This window comes from Rhinatrema bivittatum, chromosome 12 (genome assembly GCF_901001135.1).
Source record: "Rhinatrema bivittatum chromosome 12, aRhiBiv1.1, whole genome shotgun sequence".
Lineage (NCBI taxonomy): Eukaryota > Metazoa > Chordata > Amphibia > Gymnophiona > Rhinatrematidae > Rhinatrema > Rhinatrema bivittatum.
The window spans coordinates 73,747,577-73,768,991 of record NC_042626.1 but is presented as its reverse complement, the minus strand read 5'-3'; the positions used below and the strand labels follow the sequence as shown (position 1 = coordinate 73,768,991).

Here is a 21,415-nt window from a genome sequence, read left to right as displayed (position 1 = left end):
TCTTAGCATTCAGATAGGTTAATCCACACGGCAAAGCTGACCTCATGGTATACCAGCAAGTGTGTGGCGGCCCACTGCAAGTTAAACTCTGCCGGCAAAAAGCTTCTCTGCCTGTGCAGGACAATGATGAGCAACTCTTCCGGCAGGGCACAATTCCTACACTGCCTGGGAAAACATGCTGAAGGGTACCAACCAGGTCCCTGCTGCGAGTATAGCCTGAAATTTGAATTTTTAATGGCCTGCCACTACTATTTATTTATTTATTTCACTTTTATATACTAGTATTCAAAAAATTATATCGGTGTACATTTTTTTTAAAACAAAAATTATTACAAACATTAATAAAAAAACATCTTAAAATCAGTTAAAAAACACTCTATTTAAAATAATATACCTAATTTTGCCGTTGTCATACAATCTCGTACTAATAATAAAAAATATTAAAAGGGAAACAGAGGCAAGGGTGAGAAGAAAGACTCTTAGTTAGTAAAGGCCTGCTCAAACAACCAAGTTTTTAAATTTTTCTTAAATGTACTAGGTTGAGACTCCAATCTTAGTTCCATAGGTAAGCTGTTCCAAATTTTTGGAACCACCAGTGACAGAGCTCTATCACGGACAAAATTGAGACATGCAAGTTTTGGTGAAGGAATTGATAATAAAGCTTTACCAGATGAACGCAGGTTCCGTTGGGGTGTGTGAAAATGTAAGGCAGACTTTAACCATTCTATTTTGTCTTCATAAAGAGCTTTATGTATCATGGATAGACATTTGAACTGTATGCTATAAAAAACAGGGAGCCAATGAAGTTCACTAAGTACTGGCATAATGTGGTCTTGTTTTTTACTCCCGGTCAAGAGCCGAATTCTGCAGAAGCTGCAAAGGACGAATTGTTGAGAAGGGAAGACCCAACAATAATGCATTACAGTAGTCCAATTTCCCAAATATAAGAGCCTGAAGCACAGTTCTACTGCCGTCATAATAGCGATGTAGGTAAAATGTATGCTTCTTACACAAGAATGGAGATGGTTCTTGGGAGGGAAGATGACTAGTGGGGGAGACCATTTCCGTGATGAGAGAGCCGCGAGGCGGCTTATAGACCAGGAGCTGAGGGGAGGCAAGGATCCAAAGAGACAGGCAAGCAGAGATAGCATTGCAGCACTTGAACCAGAGGTGGGGAGCAGAAGGTGCTGAGCAGACTCCATTTTGCCAGAAGCACTGAAGGGACAAAAGCTTGTGGCTCTGGCTCTTCCCCCCCCCCCTCCCCCCCCCCCCCCCCCACAGCCTGGTTAAGAGGCACTCAGAGTCAGTGGAAGGCTAGAGAGGAGGGTACCAGCTGCAATAGATTTTTACTCCAGAGTTATTGCTTGATTACTTATTCACAGGCTACTTATGCAACTGCACTAATCCTCCAATCTGAAATGAAAATTGATGGCAAGGAGAGGGGCCAGGATAAAAGAGTCTGGTTGGGGGGCAGATGACATAGAAACATAGAAATGACGGCAGAAGAAGACCAAATGGCCCATTCAGTCTGCCCAGCAAGTTTCGCACTTTTTTTTTCCTCATACTTATCTGTTACACTTGGCTCTTAGTAACCTTTTGGTTCTATTTCCCTTCCACCCCCCACCACTTATATGTGTGTCTATTTGTGTAAGAGAGAGACTGGCCAGGGACGTGACTAGTGTGTGTGAAAGAGAGACTGGTCGAGGGATGACTGGTGGATGAGAGAAACTGGTCGAGGTGGGTGACTGGTTTGTGAGAGACTTCAGAGGGGAGGTGACTGATGTGTGAAAGAGAGAGACTGGTTGAGGGATGACTGGTGTGTGTGAGAGAGAGTGGTCAAGGTGGGTAACTGGTTTGTGAGAGACTGTTCAGGGGGAGAGGTGACTGGTATGTGAAAAAGAGACTTTTCAGGGGGTGCACCAATCCGACATCCATTCCTACCTCCAACGGAACTTGGAGAGTCGTAGCAGCTTGGTGGGTTGAGCAGCCTTTTGGCTACACCCTGCTTTCAGGCTTTGCTCAGACACTGCATGGTAGGCTGCGGTGGCATTCGCATGGTTTTCTATGCGCAAGTCTGCTGAGAAAGAGAGACTGGCCAGTGGCCAGTGGTTGGTGTTCCACCTTCACGGAGCGGAAGGATGGAGGCCTGCCATCTCCATATTTAAAAAAAAAAAACAGGGGTGGGCAAGAGTATGTAAAATTAACGAACAGTTCATAAGCTATAGGTACTACCAATCATTAGGCTTATTCAATATTTGATGATAGATAATGTGGCTTTCAATGCATACTTCACTTTCAATACATATCCAACATAGCTCTCTGCTTCAACAGCAGGGGAGAAGAGAAACTAGTACTTATTTATTTATTTATTTATTTATTTATGGTTTTTATATACCGATCTTCTTACATAATATGTAAATCAAATCGGTTTACAGAGAACAGTTGAAAAGCTTGCTTGTGGGCAATTACATATAACAAAGAACTTTTTTGAGTAACATATTGTATAACTTTTTGAGTAACATTTAAACATAGTAGCATATCCAGCGTTGCTCTCTGCTCCAACGGCAGGGGAGAAGTAAAACTAATAGTTCACGCATATCCAGCATAGCTCTCTGCTACAATGGCAGGGGAGAAGAAAAACAACCAACAAGGGCTGAATAACATAGTCTGGGTGAAACGGATGAGCATGGGTGTAGCTTGCTTATTGCGGCGGTTACTACCCCTAACTAATCAAGCTTGATATTTCACTTGGATGCAGCTCCATCGCTGCTCTCTGCATTAATGGTGGGCGTGAAGGGGAAATAGAGCCAAGGGTTACTAGGAGCCAAGAGAAACAGATAAGTATGAGAAGAAAAGAGGTGTGAGGCTTGCTGGGCAGACTGGATGGGCCGATTGGACTTCTTCTGCCGTCATTTCTATGTTTCTATATGAGAATCAATGTCTGACAATTCCTGCTTGTGCACTCAGGTGGATGCCTACCTGGACTGCATATTGGGCATCTAAATTTTGGGTGTCCATAGTTTGCACTTATTGGACAGAGCTTGTCTTTGGACACCGTATCCAGGCTTGCTTGTGCATATGCACAGCTGGGTGCACAATTGTCAGACACCTTTGGGAGCATGCTGCTAGTGGGTGTTTATCCATGACATCAGTAGCAAAGAAGCCTAAGTACCTTAACGTTTGTGCTGCTTGCCATATTTGGAAGTCTCAGCCTGGCATTCCATCCAACTCAGCACTGCATGGAGGCTCAGGGAAAGTTATCTCCAGCTGATTTTGCTGAGCCCGGCCATTCCCAGTGTTATGGTTAAGCGGTGTTTGGGTGGATCCTTGGGTACTGTGGCAGATGACCACACTAACAGGGAGGAGCCCCCTGAGGAGCCACAGTACTGGGCTAGACTCAGAACGCATAAACACAGTTAGTTCTTTATTATACAGCTTGAGGAGTGCCACCAGAGGTGGCAGTAGCGAGGCAGTCTGGTAGTAGCAGTCTTGGGGTTCTCGGCAGAGGGAGCCCTTCTCACCCCATTGGTCTCCGAAGCAGGTTTCCCAGCAAGGTAGTACTGTGGATGAGATAGACTGAGAGTTAGAGTACTCACTAGGTGTTTGCTGTAGGTATGCGATTCCACCAGGTTGAAGAAGATAGTACAGGCACCAAGGCAGGGAGAGCAGGCCCTCGAGGAGCGAGTACCTGTTCCCTGTAAGGCCCTGAAATAAAGCAGAGAGCCCCCGAGGAGCGGGTACCCAGGTTAGCAGTTACCCCGAAGGGCAGAAAGCGAGCTTCCAGCGGCAGCACGGAAGCGGCAGAGTAGCGTAGACAAGAACGGATTTGAGTCCTTGCTAACTCAATGAGCTAGCAAATTAGAATAGGTTATATACCCAGATGGCGTGATGTCAGCAAGGGGAACGTGCCTAAGTTGGAATAAAGACGTGGGTGGCGACGCGTACCCTAGTAGGTACCTGGGAAGAGCATGGCGGGAGGCCGCACCATAGCCATTCCAGGGACGCTGGAGAGGTCGGCTTGTAGACACAGCGGTAGCCATCTTTCCTAGGTAAGTGGGAGGAGCCGTGAACAAGGTGAGGCAAACGGGGCAAAGCCATCTAGCACCGACGGACGCAGCACCCAGCATGATGTGGGAATGGGACCAGAGGGGGATCTGTCAGAGGTTTCGCCTGGTTTTGGGGCTTCCCTAACTGGTTAGTCAGCAGGAGGAAAGCAACTCGGTGGACTCAGGACCGATGCCCCTTGGTTTTGGTATGGATCCTTCTACCCTTCGGTGTAATTTTTTCAAGGACTGCAGGCACAGACGGCAGAGCCGAACAAACCTAAGAGTTCAGAATCGCAGACTGCAGATCCCCACATGCCTGGTGCCGCGGGTAAGCATTGGAGTACATCCAGACCTGCGGGTCATGTTGAAAGGGACCCAGATGGCACGAATGATGAAGGTGATCCTTACTCCCTGGAGGATGGGGAAATTGCTCCGGAGTTGGAACCATGTAGAACAACGTTGCTGATTCTGAGCTCCCAGACACTGAAGATGTTAGGAGTGCTAGGAGCTGATTCCATGTCTGAGAATGGGGCGCCTGGAAGCTAATTTTAAAGGGGACAAGCCTTGGAACAGCTTTACCCCCTGGATTTGGCGGCAAGAGAGCAGTTGCGCTTTCTGTAAGTGGATGCGCTAGTGTGTGCCATCACCAAGTGGACGACTATCCCTGTAGAAGGGGAAGCAGCATTGAAGGATGCGCAGGAAGGAGAATTGAGGCTATCCTAAAACAGGCCTTGAGGCGGTGGCAATGAATTTGCAGATAGCATCTTGCTGCTCCCTGGTGGCTCGCTCTTGCTTTCTTCTTTCTCAGAAAGTCGATGAGTCTGGTTTGAATTCCAGGGCAATGATGGAACCAGCAGCCACCTTTTTGGCGGTTGCAGGCTGTGACCTGGTCCGCACTTTTGCCAGAGGGGGGGCTTCAATGATAGTGGCCAGGTGTCAGCCATGTCCGAGGAATTAGATGGCAGATACAATTTCAAAGTCTAATCTTAAGAAATTGCCTTTTAAAGGATCACTCTTGTTTGGGAGTGAGTTGGAAAAAAAATGGCAATAAGCGGGGTGAGTCCCAGGTTCCTCAGTTACCAGAGGATTAAAAGTAGGCACCATGCTCATTCGGCATGCAAGGTTGTGCTAGGGGTTTCAAATGTTTTTGACCCTATAGAGGAGTGACTTCTCAGAGTGCTTGACTTTTGGGTAGGTCTCAGTCCTTCTTTCCAGGCAGCCCAGATGGGGCTAGGCTCAAGCAGCGGTGCCCCCCGACCCCCTCAATGAAGGTGTGCTGACCCACTTCCGGGAACAGGAGATATGGAATTGCCTGTCTATCTTTTTTATCGGGGGTGGATCGAGATCATCAGACCAGTGGGTTCTGGAGGTGATAAGAGATGGCTGTGCTCAGGACGTTTTCATGGTGTCTCCCTGCAACTCTCGCAGAAGAAACAGGCAGCGTAGTGTATGTTTTCAAATCTCCTCAGTCTGCAGGCCGTGATCAGTGTTTCCCATTGAAAGTAGGGCTGAATTATCCTTGCTGTCATGGGAACCGTCCATCAGGGCCCAGGAGGCAGATCTTCTTAGTAGAATACAGAGCTTTGCTCTGTGTGGCTGCGCGTGCCTTCCCGCGCAGAAAAACAGTCTCTCCTCAGTTTTTCCGCACACAGGAGCGCACACGGGGCTTTGCATCTCCTTAGCCAAGTTAAAAAACAGAAGAGAAAATGTCTAAAAACCCAGAACCGAGGCCCTCAGGGTTCAAACCCTGCACTTGCGGCAAGATCATGTCCATCACAGATGGACATGATCGCTGCTTTAGGTGCCTCGGACCCGATCATCAGGAGGCTTCCTGTAAGCACTGCAGTAGGATGTCGCCGCGGGCCCGCCGTCAGAGGGCCCAGAAAATCCAAGCCCTCCGGGCGGAACAATCGGGCCCATATGCTCCGCCATTGGAGGCTCACTTGTCGCCGGGTCTGGAGCAGCAACGGACCCAGACGGTAAGACGGGCGGCATCCATAGGCCCCTCCACCTCCAGGACTGGAGGATCCGTTGGAGGGATTCACGCCCGGAGTCGAAGCCGAGAAAGGCACTGCTCAAAGCAGCAGCGTTGGCAAAAAGAGGCCAAAACGCAAGGCGGGGGTGATTCGCACCGGCCGGTGTTAAGAGGTTCCTCAGGTGCGTCGCCGCATCGATGCCAATGAGGCACAAGCCAAAAGCGCCGAGGCCTAACCCCTCGGTGGTGCCGGAATCGGCGCAGTTCACGGCGCATGCGTCGAGGACCAACGCATTGACTGGAAGAGCGCTAACGATGGCGCAAGGAGCATCAGTCTCGACGCACGTAGCGTCAATAGAGATGCAAGGCGCGTCAAAGAGAGCCCATGAAGCTGAAAATCCAACGCAGGCTGCGTCGGGAACGACGCAAGAACAGTCTAAGTCGATGCATACAATACACAGCTCGAGGCAGGGACAACCAAAATCATCCATCGCAGGACAACCAGCGCAGGGAAGGTCAAAACCGACACATGCTGCGTCCGGACCGACGCTCTGGTCCAAATATCCAATGCATGCCAAGACACCGTCGACACAGTTGTCGACTCATCATACCAGTGACACCCAATCAGAACATAGGAGACGGAAAGAGAAGAGTAAAGCGAAGGCGACGGAAAGCCATCCACAATCGTCCCCATCCCTCGGTGGGAGATCTGCCGACGCCTCGCACCGTAGGGACATACATCTTCCTAGCCTTCATGTCTCCGAACAATCCATATCCCCAAGGAGTACGGGGTATGCTAGGTCAACAACACATTCTGAGGAGGAGTATGTAAGGATTACATCGTCTTCCTCCTCCTCCCCATGTCAGACATCTCCCCCTCGTTCACCTGGTTCTAACCAGGAGACTGATGGAACAGATCCACGAGAACTAGCTCGGAAGAGAAGGAGATCAGTATTAGATGTGGAATACACTTCCCCACTTCCTAGTGAGACGCCGCGGAAACTGAGGATGCCTCCGCGGACACAAGATGCGTTTTCACCACTCTCATCTGCTCTAGCAGGATTATTTGACACGTTACAATCCACATTTCAACTTCCTCTCCTACGGGCATCACACCATCTTCGCCTCAACCACGCTCATTATCAGAACGACCGAGAGAACCTTCCCCACCAGGTCCATCTCAGCCTGCGACTCTGCCCCCGAGGAAGGACAGGTCCCCGACAGGTCCCCGACAGTGGTAGATTCGGATTCACCTCCTTCATCTCCCTCATTAGCTATCCAAAATTCTTGGATAAGATGGGGGCTATTCTTAACCTAGAGGTTCAAAAGCTACCGGATCCTCGGGCAGAAACACCTGGTCTCCTTAAAATATTTGATATCCCAGCGGAACCCACCTCCCTTCCATCCCACAAGGTGTTGGATTCCGTCCTAGAAAAGATGTGGGCGTCTCCCTACACTACCACACCGGTGTCCAGAAAAATGGATCTTAAATTTAAAATACAAAAATCTCAGTTCTACTCCACGCCGCAACTCCCACACTCTTCACTAGTTGTGGAATCGGCGATGCAGAGAGCCAAACGGTCTAAATTGCACGGATCGGTGCCTCCAGGGAAGGAGCAACGATTCCTAGATGACTTTGGGAAAAGAGCATATCAGTCCTCCAAGCTTTATTCCCGGATTAGTCAAAACCAGTTCTATCTGGTCAGTACTTATATGAAAGTCTGCAAACCCTAAAAACCGCGCTGCCCACTCCAGACTCCTCATTGCCTTCCATAACTCAACTAATTCAGGACCTGGAAGAGGACATCCGACACCTCCTTCGCACGGTGTACGAAGGGTTTGAATCGTCGGCTCGCATGTTGGCCTCGGCAGTTGCCGCACGCAGAATGGCCTGGCTCCGATCCAGTGCCATTCGGGAAGAGCTACACGAGTGGCTGGTGAATATACCATGCAAAGGGGACAATCTCTTTGGCAAAAAATTCCAAGAGACAGTCGCCAACTTGAAGGACCAGGCAGTTGCGTTCAATCGCTGACCCAAAACCCCTCCTTTGGCACACAGCGTGGATACTACACGCCCACCCGCAGGCAACCATATACCCGTCGGCCTTTCCAACACTATCAACAATATCACCCTGCTCCTTACAATCCACCGCAGCGGGCGACACCTCAACCTCTTCAACCTAGAAGAGATAGACCAAGACCACAACGACCGACAACACAGCAGCCTCAAGCGGCAGCTAAATCGACCCCCTCTTTTTAGTGCAGCTGCCATCATCACTGCCACTGTACCCACCAGGCAGGATTTCCTTATGCCTACCATACTGGGAAGAAAACCAAGATTAGACGCCACAGTCTTTTTCAAAAGTTTATTGAAGTGGAGACGTATGTATTTTAAAAGCCCGACTCTGGCCGAGTTTCGCCGTTAACAAACGGCTGCCTCAGGGGCTCAATTTGATTAGGACTCAGGTTGAAATGAGTGTAATCTGGACAATTATGATCCGCTATGAGATTGATCCTTCCTTTTTTATATGAAAAACATAATCTTGTTGATGTGATGTATCTGTTGGATTCCCACTCTGGCATCACATCTATCAAACTCTGCGATAACACCAACTTCTACTCGCGTTCCAATGCTTGTCGGATTCCCACTCTGGCATCACATCTATCAAACTGTGTGGTAACACCAACTTCTACTCGCGTTCCAATGCTCGTCCCCACTCTGCCTAGCATTGGAACGCGAGTAGAAGTTGGTGTTACCACAGAGTTTGATAGATGTGATGCCAGAGTGGGAATCCAACATATATCCAACCTGAGTCCTAATCAAATTGAGCCCCTGAGGCAGCCGTTTGTTAACGGCGAAACTCAGCCAGAGTCGGGCTTTTAAAATACATACGTCTCCACTTCAATAAACTTTTGAAAAAGACTGTGGCATCTAATCTTGGTTTTCTTCCTGGCGGCTTCTTAGACCGCCTACCTTCGTGTTTTTTGGGACCCTACCATACTGGGAAGCCACCACCACAGATCTATGGGTTCTAGAAATAGTAAGACAGGGATTATCAACTCCGTTTCAACACCAAACCCACTCTGCCACACCTCCTGCCCCACTGAACTCTAGGGAAGCAGACTCAATTGCAACAGGAAATCGCATCCCTCCTCTAAAGTGAGCAGTCTGTCAGATTCCATCACATGCGTGCAACAAGGGATTTTACTCATCGTATTTCCTAATTCCCAAGAAAACCGGAGGACAGAGACCGATCTTAGATCTCAGGGAGTTGAACAAACATTTAGTCAAAGAGAAATTCAAAATGGTGTCCCTAAAAACTATCTTACCGCTTCTCCAACCCAAGGACTGGATGTGCTCAATAGATTTGAAATGCCGACACCCACATTCCTATACACCACTCTTCTTGGCAGTTCTTATCCTTCCAATTTCAGAAACAGCATTATCAATACCAGGTACTACCCTTTGGCCTTTTGGCAGCCCCCAGGGTCTTCACCAAATGCATGGCAGTGGTGATGGCACATCTTCGTCAACGGAGCCTCAAAATCTTTCCCTATCTGGACGACTGGCTCATAGTAGCGTCCGAACCACAGATTCTCAATGACTTTATCCACCAGACTTTTCAGTGTTTGAACAGTTTAGGAATCATAGTCAATTACCAGAAATCTGTTCTCACTCCGAAGCAATCCCTTCAATTCATTGGAGTGCGTCTCGATACCATCCGCGCCAGAGCTTTCCTACCGATAGAAAGGATACTAGAGATGCATCGTCTCTTTCGAGCCACCCGAGTACTCAAGAAGCCTTCGGCACTACAAATCCTCACCGTCCTGGGACACATGGCGGCAGCCATTTATACAGTTCCCAATACAAGACTACACATGCCTTGTCTACAGTGGGGACTCAAACCCTCCCACCCCTTGCCCACCCACCCCAGTTCATCCTTTAATTTATAGGCAGGTGCCACGTTCACAAAAAAAAAACAAAAAAAACTTTATTGAGAGTTTGATCAGTCTCTTGTAGGCCACTGCCAGACATATAGTGAATTCACTAATACATTTAAAAGACATTAATTAGACACATTCCTACTCCCAAAGCAACCTAAAACTTAACTAGGAACTGAACAAAACTGAGATGAAGGCAGCAGCCCAGCAGCAAGAGGGGGGCTTCCCAGCCTTTTGCATCAAGTGTCACATGTGCCTATTTGTAAACCGTTGTGATGGTATATAACTTAGCGACGGTATAGAAAAGTTTTTAAATAAATAAAATAAATGTATGATTTTTTACCCCGCCGGTGAGAAGTTGTACATGTGCATGTGATGCAAAGAGCTCCTGGCTCTCAGAGAACGAGTCCGATCTCTGGAGGCTAGAGTGGCAGACCTGGAGGAGCTGAGGCAGACAGAGAGGTATATAGATGAGACCTTCAGGGACATAGTAGCCAACTCCAACTTCAGACTGGCAGCCCTGGTGCTGCCTTGGAGGAAGAAGGTCTCATGATTGGAGAGCATCAACCGGGTGCAGTAGGAAAGGATCCTGTAGCAGGGACCTGCTCTCCAGGTGATGCATTGTCCTTTCGCACCGAGGATATCTCCCCAAGGCCTACTGCCCAGGAGGGAAGGGTTAGGTCGACCGTCATGGTTGGTGATTCGATTATTAGGAATGTAGATAGCTGGGTGGCTGGTGGGCATGAGGATCGCCTGGTAACATGCCTACCTGGTGCAAAGGTGGCAGATCTCACGCATCACCTAGATAGGATTTTAGACAGTGCTGGGGAGGAGCCGGCTGTCGTGGTACATGTGGGCACCAACGACATAGGAAAATGTGGGAGGGAGGTTCTGGAAGCCAAATTTAGGCTCTTAGGTAGAAAGCTTAAATCCAGAACCTCCAGGGTAGCATTCTCTGAAATGCTCCCTGTTCCACGCGCAGGTCCCCAGAGGCAGGCAGAGCTCCAGGGTCTCAATGTGTGGATGAGATGATGGTGCAAGGAAGAGGGATTCAGTTTTGTAAGGAACTGGGAAACCTGTTGGGGAAGGGGAAGCCTTTTCCAAAGGGATGGGCTCTACCTTAACCAGGGTAGAATGAGACTGCTGGCGCTAACCTTTAAAAAGGAGATAGAGCAGCTTTTAAACTAGAACAAAGGGGAAAGCCGACAGTCGCTCAGCAGTGCATGGTTCGGAGAGAGTTATCTTCAAAGGATACTAATGATGCATTAGAATTAGGGCATCCCAACAGTGAGGTTCCAATAATAAGAAAAGTACTCCAAGTGCCTGTAACTAAAAACTCACCTGAGCTAAAAAATTCTAACTTATCCCTATCAATTAAAAAGCAGAATGAAAATACAAACAAAAAACAAACTTGGAAATGTTTGTATGCTAATGCTAGAAGTCTAAGAAGTAAGATGGGAGAATTAGAATGTATAGCAGTGAATGATGACATAGACTTAATTTGCATCTCAGAGAGATGGTGGAAGGAGGACAACCAATGGGACAGTGCTATACTGGGGTACAAATTATATCGCAATGACAGAGAGGAGCACCTGGGAGGCGGTGAGGCGCTTTATGTCCGGGATGGCATAGAGTCCAACAGGATAAACATCCTGCATGAGACTAAATGCAAAATTGAATCTTTATGGGTAGAAATCCCTTGTGTTTATGCTCCTATGTTTATGTTTATGCTCCTATGTTCAGAAAATCTGTTTATTGTAACGCCTTAACCGCGACAGTTTTGTTCTATGGAAACCGACCTGATTTGATATTTGTATCGAGAATGTCGGTATATAAAAATCCTAAATAAATAAATGGAAATCCCTTGTGTGTCTGGGAAGACTATAGTGATAGGAGTATACTTCCGTCCACTTGGTCAAGATGGTGAGATGGACCTTGAAATGCTAAGAGAAATTAGGGAAGCTAACCAAATTGGTAGTGTAGTAATAATGGGAGACTTCAATTACCCAAATATTGACTGGGTAAATGTATCATCGGGACACGCTAGAGAGATAACGTTCCTGGATGGAATAAATGATAGCTTTAGGGAGCAATTGGTTCAGGATAGGATGAGAGAGGGAGCGATTTTAGATCTAATTCTCAGTGGAGCACAGGATCTGGTGAGAGAGGTAACGGTGGTGGGGCCACTTGGCAATAGTGATCATAATTTTATTTATTTATTTATTTTTAACTTTTATATACCATTGTTCCTGATTAGGATACATATATTGCACCGGTTTACATGAAACTGAATTGTCGCCAGATGGCGGATACAATGAAACATGGGTATAATGAATATGCGAAAACAATAACACATGTGAAACATTAGAAATACACTATCATATAATGTTGAAATGATAATAATGATAAAATGATAAGGTAATAACATAATATGATCAAATTTGAATTAATGACTGGAAGAGGAACAGTATGCAAATCCACGGCTCTCGTGCTAAACTTTCAAAAGGGAAACTTTGATAAAATGAGAAAAATTATTAGAAAAAAGCTGAAAGGAGCAGCTACAAAAGTAAAAAGTGTGCAAGAGGCGTGGTCATTGTTAAAAAATACCATCCTAGAAGCACAATCCAGATGTGTTTCACACATTAAGAAAGGTGGAAAGAAGGCAAACCGATTACTGGCATGGTTAAAAGGGGAGGTGAAACAAGCTATTTTAGCCAAAAGATCTTCATTCAAAAATTGAAAGAAGGATCCAACAGAAGAAAATAGGATAATGCATAAAAGTTGGCAAGTTTAATCTAAGACATTGATAAGACAGGCTAAGAGAGAATCTGAAAAGAAGTTGACCGTAGAGGCAAAAACCCACAGTAAAAACTTTTTTAAATATATCCTAAACAGAAAGCCTGTGAGGGAGTCAGTTGGACCGTTAGATGATCGAGGGGTTAAAGGGGCACTTAGAGAAGATAAGGCCATCGCGGAAAGATTAAATGCCACCTAGTCATACTCAAGCAGTTCAGCATCTGCTGCCACTCTAGTTGCTATTTACCTTATCTAGCCTTTGTTTTCCGGCTACCTCAGCCTCCCAAGTTCTACCCTCCTTGTTTAATATAACTTTGCTTCTCGTAAAATGGTTGGTTTAAAGTTGTTTACCCCCTTGTTCTGTGTAAACCGATGTGATATGATACTTTTCATGAATGTCGGTATAGAAAAGAGTTAAATAAATAAAAATAAAATAAATGATTTCTTTGCTTCGGTGTTTACTGAAGAGGATGTTGGGGAGGTACCCGTACTGGAGAAGGTTTTCATGGGTAATGATTCAGAGGGACTGAATCAAATCACAGTGAACCTAGAAAATGTGGTAGACCTGATTGACAAACTGAAGAGTAGTAAATCACCTGGACCGGATGGTATGTACCCCAGAGTTCTGAAGGAACTAAAAAATGAAATTTCAGACCTATTAGTAAAAATTTGTAACCTATCATTAAAATCATCCATTTTACCTGACGACTGGAGGATAGCAAATGTAACCCCAATATTTAAAAAGGGCTCCAGGGGCGATCCGGGAAACTACAGATCGGTTAGCCTGTCTTCAGTGCCAGGAAAAATAGTGGAAAGTGTTCTAAACATCAAAATCACAGAATATATAGAAAGACATGGGTTTATGGAACAAAGTCAGCATGGCTTTACCCAAGGCAAGTCTTGCCTCACAAATTTGCTTCACTTTTTGGAAGGAGTTAATAAACATGTGGATAAAGGTGAACCTGTAGATGTAGTGTACTTGGATTTTCAGAAGGTGTTTGACTAAGTTCCTCATGAGAGGCTTCTAGGAAAAGTAAAAAGTCATGGGATAGGTGGCGATGTCCTTTCGTGGATTACAAACTGGCTAAAAGACAGGAAACAGAGAGTAGGATTAAATGGACAATTTTCTCAGTGGAAGGGAGTGGGTGGTGGAGTGCCTCAGGGATCTGTATTGGGACCCTTACTTTTCAATATATTTATAAATGATCTGGAAAGAAATACGACGAGTGAGATAATCAAATTTGGAGATGACAAAATTGTTCAGAGTAGTTAAATCACAAGCAGATTGTGATAAATTGCAGGAAGACCTTGTGAGACTGGAAAATTGGGCATCAAAATGGCAGATGAAATTTAATGTGGATAAGTGCAAGGAGATGCATATAGGGAAAAATAATCCATGCTATAGTTACACAATATTAGGTTCCATATTAGGTGCTACCACCCAAGAAGGAGATCTCGGCGTCATAGTGGATAACACATTGAAATCGTCAGCTCAGTGTGCTGCGGCAGTCAAAAAGCAAACAGAATGTTGGGAATTATTAGAAAGGGAATGGTGAATAAAATGGAAAATGTCATAATGCCTCTGTAGCGTTCCATAGTGAGACCGCACCTTGAATACTGTGTACAATTCTGGTCGCCGCATCTCAAAAAAGATATAATTGCGATGGAGAAGGTACAGAGAATAGCTACCAAAATGAAAAAGGGAATGGAACAGCTCCCCTATGAGGAAAGACTAAAGAGGTTAGGTCTTTTCAGCTTGGAGAAGAGACGGCTGAGGGGGGATATTATAGAGGTGTTTAAAATCATGAGAGGTCTAGAACGGGTAGATGTGAATCTGTTATTTACTCTTTCGGATAATAGAAAGACTAGGGGGCACTCCATGAAGTTAGCATGTGGCACATTTAAAACTAATTGGACCAAGAACCCTACCTGGCCATAAGTTTCGATGCGGAAAAAGCCTTTGATAGGGTGGAGTGGGAATACTTATTTTACATCTTGGATGCAATGAATATCACTGGTTGGTTCCAGAATGCGATTCACCTTCTCTACCGAGACCCGGTGGCACGGATAGTGGTGAACCAATCTCACTCTGACACGTTTTCCATTCAACGTGGGACCCGTCAGGGGTGCCCCTTGTCCCCCCTATTGTTTTTATTACAATTTGAACCGCTTCTCCTGGCTATACAAGCCGCCCGGACGGTGAAGGGGGTTCGCTTTCAAGCCCAGACTTTCAAATATGCGGCTTTTGCTGACGATCTCCTAGTTTTTCTAACCAACCCTGTTGCATCCCTCCCATCACTGTTGTCCCTTCTCAGTGAGTTTGGCTCTTTTTCAGGCTTTCGTTTAAATTGCAACAAGTCTGAAGCATTGGCGTTTCCATCTACCCTGCAAGATAATTGGGGGGGTGGGTCCCTTTCCATTGCTTTGGGCTGCGGGACGTATACGATATCTGGGTATCTACTTATCCATTGACCTCCCTCAGCTTTATGCCTTGAATATACACCCCTTGGTATGCAGCGTTGGGGGTCTCTACCACTGTCACTTGCAGGCCGAATGCACTTGTTTAAAATGAATATTTTCCCCAAGTGGCTTTATGTCTTTCAGAATTTAGTACTTCGACTCAAAGTCTGAGACATTCACAAGTTAGAGGGTGGTATGAGGGGGTTTTTTTGGCAGGGGAAAAAATCTAGAAGTGCCTTAAGATGTTTGCAGAGCCGGTGGGGAATGGGTGGTCTCAGCGAACCTGACCTTGCCTTGTATAATTGGGCTAGCAATTTAAGGGTGGTAAGGGAGTGGTTACTTGGGGAAGGATTTTACATTCATTTAGCTGCTGATCGGGAAATATGTGGTGCTCGTGATTTGCGTTATATCTTACAGGCTAACTGGGATAAACTGACAATACCTGAGCTGCTGGCTGGCTTGATATGCCCGATACGGCACGCCTGGTTTCGGTTATTGAAATTACTGCAGCTCCCCAAGGGATGTGCCTACTTCATTCTGTTGCAGGAAAATCCTGACTTTTCTCCTGGGTCGACCTCCATAGTGTTTAGGCGATGGGCTGCCCGAGGCGTAACACTGTTGGGGCATGTTTTGGATGACACAGGACACTTACTACAGCCCGCCAAATTGTCCACACTTTATGGTTTTGGCATTATTTCAGTGTTCTCCTATTTACAACTTTCTCATTATGTACATTCCTTGTCAGAAGCTGGTTTACTGCCGGGTGGATTTAAGGCTATTGCAGCTTGCTTCCTATTAGAGCGAGCTATAGTGCCTTCTCTCTCTCATTATTACGACCATCTGAGGAAGCTCACTTATAAAAACCCATGCTCTGAACTGGCGGAAGGCTGGAATAGAGAAGGGGAATTTCGGGTCTTGGACACTCAATTGGGAGCCAGCTTTAAGCGCATCGCGAAAGTGTCTTCAAATTCATAGTATCGCGAAATGCAATTTTAATTTCTCTGGAGGGCGTACGTGTCCACACAGGTGGCGTTCCACTCCAGACTAGTCCCGACGGCCACCTGCAGGAAGTGCAAGAGGGAGAGAGGCACTCTTTCACACTTGTTCTGGGGCTGTACTGTTGTTCAGCAATTTTGGAAGCGCATTATCTCCTATTTGGCTGGGTTGTTGGGTGTATCTTTACAAGTCTCCCCTCTTATGATTCTCTTTGAATGTATCCCCCTGGTACGCATCCGGGAAGCGGGGCATCGTATGTTCTTTATGAAAGCTTGCTTTGTGGGTAAACGACTGATACTTCTTCAATGGAAAGAGGAAGCGGCACCCTCTTTCTGGGCGTGGTGGAATCACTTACACCAGCTTATGCAGATGGAACACTTGATAGCTCGTACATCTCCCCGCCATCATCATACTTTCTTGAAAATTTGGGAGCCGTACATTCAGGCACTACCACATAGAGCGCGCAGCCTGATCCTGAATGACTGACCTATGGTATCTTGGACTCTGGTGGCTTGGTTGTTGACCTTTCAACTTCCACATCACAGTATGATTGTTAGGTTTTATTAGATTTGGGTGGGGGGGGGGGTTTGGGGAGGGCGGTTCTAATCATTTGTACTCTGACATGTAATTGCATTCTAACGGTTTTGCCTGTTGTCGGATACTGAAGTGTACCTGTGTCCGACTATTCTGTTTCTGTTATTTTGTGGAAAATGCAATAAAAATTGTTAAAAATAAAACTAATCGGAGAAAGTTCTTTTTTACTCAACGCACAATTAAACTCTGGAATTTGTTGCCAGAGGATATGGTTAGTGCAGTTAGTAAGGCTGTGTTTAGAAAAGGATTGGATAAGTTCTTGGAGGAGATGTCCATTACCTGCTATTAATTAAGTGACTGAGAAAATAGCCACTGCTATTACTAGCAATGGTAACATGGAATAGACTTAGTTTTTGGGTACTTGCCAGGTTCTTATGGCCTGGATTGGCCACTGTTGGAAACAGGATTCTGGGCTTGATGGACCCTTGGTCTGACCCAGTATGGCATGTTCTTATGAAAATGGAAACAGCACTCACAGCCATTAGCAACGAGAGTGAATTTAACTCAGGCAATGCTACAGGACATACAGTGGTGGCTCCAGGACAAGAATCTAAAAACAGGGGTGCTGTTCTACACACCCCCGCACAATGCAGTGCTGACTACAGATGCCTCCTGCAAAGGCTGGGGGGCACATCTGGACCACCTGCAAACCCAGGGACTATGGTCCACCCAGGAACAATGCCTGTAAATCAACCTATTGGAACTCAGAGCAATAAAGAACGCCCTCCAAACGTTCCTTCTGCACTTAAAAGGCCGAAGGGTCATGGTCTACACCGACAATCAAGTGGCGATATTCTACATCAACAAGCAAGGAGGGTCAGGTTCCTGGTCACTGTGCAGGGAAACCCTGCAAATTCTAGATCATACGGTTCGTCACTCCATACACCTACAGCCGATGTACCTGCCGGGAGCCATCAACACTCAGGCCGACCGCTTCAGCAGGATATTTTACCCTCACGAATGGACACTCAACCAACAAGTAGTGGATACTTTGTTTGAAGAGTGGGGACAGCCGACCATAGACCTCTTCACAACGGAACTCAATGCAAGACTCCCTCATTTTTGTTCAGTTTGGGCCAGCCAATGCCAGACAACACAGGATGCATTCCTCATACCATGGACAGAACCTCTTATGTATGCATTCCCTCCGATACCCCTCATAACAAGGACATTACAGAAATGCATAAGAGACGCAGCTCAATTAATCTTGATAGCACCAGCGTGGCCATGCCAACCATGGTACACTCATCTACTACATCTGTCAGCAGACCCAATATTGCTACCAGACCACGAAGATCTCTTGACGCAGACCCTGCTGAAACTTCAACAGGATAGAGGGACCATGATCCTCGTGGTGCCTTTTTGGCCCAAACAGGCCTGGTTCTCTCTACTGCGGGACCTGTCAATCTGTTGCGTTCGTGCCTCTTCTCGCCCCTCGCTCCACCCTCTCTACCTAGGATGTGACTCCCTTCGGCTCTGATGGACAGATGCGGCCTCGGCTTCTCTCCGCCTCTTGGTCCCGGTTCCCCCGGGCTGGTCTGACGCTACGGAGCCGCCATGTTCCTGATGACATAAGGGCGTGCGCGCTCGCTCCAGACTTTGTACCAGCAAGGGCGTGAACCTCTGGGGCGTCCCCCCATAGTGACGTACTCCATTTGTTCTTTAAAAGGTCTTTGTTTGCTAACCTCTAACGAGTTAGCAAGGAACTCCAACGGGACTTGCTTCGGCAGTCCACGATACTTGCACCAATGATCCGAGTCAGCCGGGGAACCCATCCCCCACTGCTCGGCTTTTTCAAACTTACCAGGAGTACCCGCTCCACGGGGGCTCCGCTCTCTCTTCTTGATTTCAGATTGCTAGAACGCTCGGAAGACTCCTCATTGCCTGGAGGCCATCATGGACGTGAGCACAGTGAGTTCTATTACATAGGAATCAGTACTTGCTCCACGAGGGCCTACATTCCTATTTGCTCAGAAGACTCCCTTCCGTCCAAGACGTTATTGCAGGTACAGAGATCAAGAGTTACATTGGCAAGACTACAGATAGGAACCGGTACTCGCTCCACGAGGGCCCATGTTCCTAGAATCTTATACAGCTATTGTGAGTTCTTATTACAGACTGTTTGTGGGAACCAGTGCTCGCCTACAGCTCCTGTTCCTGCATGAACTGAAGACTCTGTGGCATAGAGACCATTGCAGACATCTACTATTGTGAGTGTACCATCTTGTATCCAGTATACCCTGTCTACTCACTACTTCTAGTCTCTCTCTACAGCTCAGCGACCCAGAGATTATATTCCAGTATCAGAAGGACTTCAGCCTTACCGGACACAACGACTCACTACTGCCACCCCTGGTAGTCCAGCTTCCAGTCTAATAAAGAACTATTGTATTTATTTCATATTCTAGCCTAGTCAGTGGTCCCTCTTAGGATCTCCTCCTGGGAATGCTGTCATCTGCCATCGACCCAGGGATTCACCATTTCCTCCAAGTGGTCATTCCTTTCACTTTTGCCACCTTGTGGGAGCCAACCACTACAGACCACTAACTCCGCTCACGGAAGTATTATATAGACAGCTACTTCTCTTTCTCTGAGACTTGCTAGTAGCTTATATATATATATACAGATTGCTACTCCGTAGCGGGGGGCATGATAGATTGCTATTTCAGTAGCGAAGTACTATATATCTATTGCCAACTCCTCTCCCTTGGAGAGTTGATCCATAACAGATTACTACTCCTTAGCAGATTGGTAACAGCTTGCTACTTCCTTCCTTACAGGAGTATCTACAACAGTTCGCTAACAGATCTACAGATAGCTAACTCCTCCCCTCTGGAGGAGCAGGTCATGTCATATCGCTACTCTTTCCCCTTTCAGGAGAACAGCAGAACAGCTTGCCAACTCGGCCCTCCTGGCGGAGTGAGTGACAGCAGATTACTAGCTCCTCCCCTCTGAAGGAGGTGAGCGTAATAGATTGCTAGCTCCTTCCCTCTGGAGAAGGAGAGCGTAACAGATTGCTAACTCCGCGTTCCTGGCGGGGTAAGCACAACACAATCAGGCCCCCCATCTGGCTGGGGACCGTGCCCAATTTGATCATGCAGAACCAGGGCATCCTGCGCCATCCGAACCTCCGAGCGCTGGCCCTGATGGCTTGGATGTTGAGTGCCTAGTCCTTCAGCCCTTGGCCCTCTCGGATAGTGTCTCTCAGGTGCTGGTTGCTTCTAGGAAACCTTCCACCAGAAAGTCCTACAGCTTGAAATGGAGGAGATTCTCTGGTGTGTGGGGCAGGACTTGGATCCATTCTCCTCCCCCTCCCTGCTAGACCACTTGTGGCACCTTTCTGAGTCTGGGCTCCAAACCAGCTCAGTCAGGGTCCATCTCAGCACCTTGAATGCGTACCATCGAGGCATCGCTGGCAAACCCATCTCAGTGCAGCCTTTAGTAGGTCGCTTCATGAGGGATTTGCTCCAGCTGAAGCCCCCTCTTCAACCTCCTGTTGCATCCTGGGACCTCATCATTGTCCTGGCACGGCTCATGCGTCCTTCCTTTGAGGCTGCTACGCTCCTGCGAAATGAAGTTCCTCACCTGGAAAGTTATATTCCTGGTGGCGATAACTTCAGCTTGTAGGGTCAGTGAGCTTCAGGCTTTGGTCACGTACCCGCCATACATGAGGTTCTTTTACGATCGTGTGGTCTTGCGTACGCACCCTAAGTTTCTGCCTAAGGTTGTGTCTGATTTCCACCTCAGTTAGTCCATTGTTTTACCCACCTTCTTTCCCAGGTCTCATTCCCACCCAGGGGAACAGGCTCTTCACACTCTGGACTGCAAGAGGGCCCTGGCTTTCTGTTTAGATCGCACAGCCAGTCCCAGGCAGTCCACTCGGCTCTTTGTGTCATTTGACACAAACAGACTGGGAGTGGCGGTGGGCAAACAAACCTTATCCAACTGGCTGGCAGATTGCATCGCCTTCTGCTATGTGCAGGCTAGCCTTCCGCGGGCCGGCAGAGTTAAAGCTCACTCTGTGCGGGCCATGGTGACGTCGGTGGCTCATCTGTGAGCAGTCCCCGTCGTCGAAATTTGCCGGGCCTCCATGTGGAGTTCTCTTCACACTTTTGCGGCCCACTACTGCTTGGACAAGGATGGGTATCAGGACAGAGCCTTTGTCAATCCGTCCTGCGCAGTCTCTTCCAGACCTGAACCCAAGTCCTGGTGGGAGCCAGACAGTCCCCTATTGACCAACAGCGCTGCAGTTGTTGTTGTGCCCGTTGGCATCTTGTTCGGTAACTGTTGGTCTCATCTGCTGTTGGGGACAGCCTGGAGCTTGGTATTCACCCACTTGTGAGGACTAACATCCTGCTTGTCCTAGGAGAAAGCACAGTTGCTTACTTGTAACAGGTGTTCTCCTAGGACAGCAGGATGTTAGACCTCAGGAATCCTGCCTGCCTCGCCATGGAATTAGTTTCTCCTTCTGGTTTGTTGTGTTATTTTTTCGCTCATATTTTTTCTCTATGTTATGAGTCTAAGGGGGGACCTTGCGTGGACGCGTGGATAGCGGCATGCTGGGCATGCTCACTGTGCTGGTCAAAACTTCTAGAAACTTTGACAA

General features: G+C 47.1%; 1 protein-coding gene across 5 annotated transcripts in view; it reads left to right on the top strand.

The window, feature by feature from the left end:
* Positions 1-21,415, top strand: part of ZPBP2 (zona pellucida binding protein 2) — a 274,873-nt gene that overhangs the window by 1,239 nt on the left and 252,219 nt on the right. Inside the window, exon 2 of one of the 5 annotated variants that reach the window (XM_029572761.1) lies at positions 856-986. The exons of the other annotated variants lie outside the window; for them this stretch is intronic. The gene's annotated coding sequence lies outside the window, so the exon portion shown is untranslated. The remainder of the gene's footprint in view (positions 1-855; positions 987-21,415) is intronic. 5 annotated transcript variants of the gene reach the window in all.